We start from the raw sequence: 4,307 nt of genomic DNA, 5'->3' as shown, positions 1-4,307 counted from the left end.
CGGCCAAAAAACTTCGAAATAGGTCATTCAAGACCACGAACACGGATAGACGAGTTCGGTGCAAAATCATCATTGATGCAGGCCTAGAGGCCACATACCCCCGCACTAGGGGCTCCACGCATATACAATAAGAGACAATAAAGCTCAATCTTATATATTTTACTTTATACTTTGTTTATTTTAAACTTTTTCGGCACGACCTGTTTTCAACTCAGTTCCTCTCTTTTACAGATGAACGTCGTGCGGCGCCCGTCCAGGATATGGCACAACGGAGACACATGCGCATACGTGCAGTAGGGACCCGTCCTAAAGGATTCTTTTTAGATTAAGACCCTGCGCAAACCTTTTTTACTGTCTCTTGTTGCTACACATCCCCTGGTTTTTTCTTTCTGATATAACCAAGGAGGAGGCTGGCGTCTTGGCATGTGGCCACGTCAGAATTTTTGCACGTACCTGGACACTAGGGGCTTTTTTTAATAATAAAGAGTGTTGTTTCGCCCGCACTCATAAAGACCGAACACCTTAGGGAGTGTTCGGTGTCGCGAGTTTTGGCATTATATGCATCAGCTCCGAATCATGTCTTTGGTCAAATGTTGGGTTGCCCGGCTCCTGAGTTCGGCTACCTTACGTTCCGCTCTATCGGCTAAGGTAGCACCAAGAGAACTACTGCGATTGTGCCCCGGTTCGGCCGGGCGAGCACCTCAGTAGAGAAAGCCAAAAACTGACTGTCATGATGTAGCGTGAGACTGGTCAGCCACTCGATGACCTATCGGAATCTATCGGATTCCTCCGCTTTAATGAAGGGCCGCTTCCCGGTCAGGCACATACGTGCCCCGAACTCGAGCGAGCGCAGTCGCCACCAAGGGGCTACCTAAATAGTCTCACTGTCAAGCTCCTATGGCTAAGTGAAAGTGTTAAAGCATCATAGTCCGGTTGCCTGGCCCGCTACGCTATCACCTCCTTTGTAGGACCAAGACGTTGGGTTAAGTGTGAAAATGCGTCTTCTGCGAGCACCCCCGCACTATGTGCGTGGGGGCTGAAGCCAACGACTGCCATCTTTCAGATTTTGTATATATATATATCTTAAAACGGCCGCACAGGAGGTGTTCCCAATACTTGAAGGCACAAGTATAAAAAGGCCACTACAGTTTATCAAAATATTACTTTATAATTACATATGCTATCATAACATAGCATCTTTCGAGCACTGCGTCTCTATTACACGAGCGCCTTCAAGGACTTCCTGAAAATAGTGCTCGGAGGGTACTCGGCTTTTGTACGAATCTCGGGACGCAACAATGGTGGTCTCCATCTCTGCCCAGTATGTCTTGACACGGGCAAGAGCCATCCTTGCGCCCTCTATGCATGCTGATCTCTTCATTGCATTAATACGCGGCACCGCGTCAAGGAATTGCTGCACCAAGCTGAAATAACTCTTCGGCTCCGATCTCCCAGCCACAGATGACCCATGACGTACTTCATGGCGAGTCCGGACAACCTATTCAGTTCGGCCCATTGAGCCAAACAATCGTCCACTGCCAGCGGATGCTCTGGATTGTGAAACTGCGACCAGAAAAGCTTTTCCACTTTGCGATCTTTCTGATCTCGAAAGTGTTCGGTCGCATCAGCAGCACTCGCTGCCAAATCCAGATAGGTATCCTCCACACTCCACATCCGGTCCAACGGAGCAAACTTCGGATCACAAAATTTCCTTCGCAGCATAAAGGGCTTTCCAGCCGCAATCTGTTCGGCCTGACGCAGCTCCTCCTTCGTAGCTCTCATCGCAGAACGCGTGTCCTTGGCATTGGCAACGGCCTTCTCTAAGTCCGTCTGTTTCGCCTGGTCTTCTTTCTCAAGAAGTCTGCAATGGTCTGCAGCACTCTTTAACTTTTTGGCCATCTCGGCCATCTCTTCCTTGCTTCGGCAATGAGCAGCTTGTTCGGCTCTCAGCTCTTCAAGGGCTTTCTTGGCAGCCACATCACTTTCTCTGGCTTGTTCTTTAGCTCGGGCAAGTTCTGCCCTAAGACTCTCCATGGCGGTCGCACCATCTGCGTCAAGCATACACATCGTAAGACACTGGCATAAAACTCTTCTTACCTGATGCCGCCCGGGGAATTACATACCTTGAGCCTCATCAAGCCGCTTGTTCACAAGCGCGATGTCGGCATCTGCCACGTCCAGTTGCCACTTTAGTTCGACAAAATCATCAGTTCGGCTCGATTCCGGACACCCTGCCGCCTACATTCAAAGGCGACATCTTAGACCTGGGATTATGATCCTCCGCGTGCCGTCATTTCTTGACAACGCGCAGAGTCTCAGGGGCTACTATCTACACAGGGTGCATCTTATTCATGCGCAACTGACAAAAGTGTACATTATCTAATGTACCTCAAAACCCGTCAGTAAACTTTTGACGGCCTCATGCAATCCGCTCTCTGCGGATGAGATCCCATCAATGCACGGTGCTCCTCCGAGATAGAAGCTCGCCCCAGCAGAATCTTTAGCTCCTCCAGCCGAGCACCAGACGGTGCCGGACTTGTCCCACGACCTCTTTCGAAGGCCGGACGAGGAGAACCTCGGGGGGCCACATAGCTATCTTCCGCCCCTGCCGGATTCGGAGAAACCCTCCACGACGACACCTCAGGGTCGCCCGCCTCGCTAGGTGGCACGGCAGGGGGAGGCGTCCCGCTCTCCATCATCTCCGGAAGGAGATCCCCCGAAGACGAGCTCTGCTGAGAAGGGCTGAGGTCCGAGCTACAAGGTAAAAATTCAGTTAATCTTCTTAGATCTAAATCAAGGATTTCCCTCATCCCTCAAAAGGAAAATCTTTCTCTACTTACGGCTCACTGGAGGGCTGATCCCCTTGAGAGCGTAGTCCGGCCGAGGAACTCCCCGGCGTCGGACCCTCTGACGAGGATTCCCCCCCCCCCCGCTTCGAGGCCATGGTTTCCGGGCCGTCAGAGGCGGCTCTCTTCTTCCCCTTAGGAGAGGAATTGTCGGTTCCTCCCTTCGGAGCAGCCTCCTTCGAGGAGGCCATAGTTTCCTTGTCCTCCCCCTTGCTTCCCTCCAAAGGCATTATCTCCAGCATCCTGACCAGCATGGGATCCGGCCTGGTTTCGGGAAGGGGAGTCGGACACCTGATCAGCTTTGCCTTCGCTATCCACTCCTGTTTAAAAGGACGGCTCTTTTAGGGGCAAGTTTATGACAATTATACGGATAGAAGGTCCGGGAACAAGGTTGCTTACTTGAGTATCCGGGCGATTGCAGCTTAGGCCTGCGTCCTCGGTTAAATCCGGACACATCTCTCGTGATCCGAAGAACAGTTTATACATCTCCGCGGGCGTTGCGCCCATGAAATTCTGGAGAGCTCGCGGTCCCTCTGGATTAAACTCCCACAGGCGAAGGGAGCGACATTTGCCGGGCAATATTTGGCGAATCAGCATGACCTGCGTCACCTTGACCAGGATGAGGTCTCCTTCCAAGAGATCCTTAATGCGGCCCTGTAACAAGGGCACGTCTTTGGGCAAACCCCAATCTAACCCTCTGTTAACCCATGACGCTAGCCGTGGTGGGGGACCCAAGCGAAAGGCAGGAAGCGCCACCCACTTGGTGCTCCAGGGAGTGGTGATATAAAACCACTCTCGTTGCCACAAGCCTAGCTCCTCTTGAAAAGAGCCCTCGGGCCATGGAGCATCAACATTTTTGCTTATAACAGCGCCTTCGCACTCTGCGTGTTGTCCCTTGATCATCTTTGGCTCCACTTTGAAAGTCTTGAGCCATAATCCGAAGTGAGGGGTAACACGGAGGAACGCTTCGCATACAACGATAAACGAGGAGATATGGAGGATGGACTCCGGAGCTAAGTCGTGAAATTCCAGCCCGTAATAAAACAGCAGTCCCCTCACAAAGGGATCCATCGGGAAGCCTAACCCCTGAAGGAAGTGAGACACGAACATTACGCTCTCACCGGGCTGGGGACTGGGGATAGCCAGCCTTTGAGCAGGCAACCTGTGCGAAATTTCGGCGGTCAAGAACTTAGCCTCTCTCAACTTTAGCACGTCCTCCTCCGTGACGGAGGAGGGCATCCATCGGCCTTGAAGGTCGGAACCGGACATTGTCGAAGGTCTGAGGTGCCCGGAATCTGGAGCCTAGGGTGTTGGAACTCGAGGCGACGGGCGAACTCGTTTTGGGATTGGAGAAAAGGAGTAAGGCCCTGGTCTATTTATAAGAGGTTGAATACCAGGAGCCCTCCCCGTAACCGTTTGGGACTCGCCTTTAATCGAGAAAACATGCTAACTGGCACGATT

This window comes from Triticum dicoccoides, chromosome 4A (assembly GCF_002162155.2).
Source record: "Triticum dicoccoides isolate Atlit2015 ecotype Zavitan chromosome 4A, WEW_v2.0, whole genome shotgun sequence".
Lineage (NCBI taxonomy): Eukaryota > Viridiplantae > Streptophyta > Magnoliopsida > Poales > Poaceae > Triticum > Triticum dicoccoides.
This window is presented reverse-complemented; position numbering follows the sequence as displayed.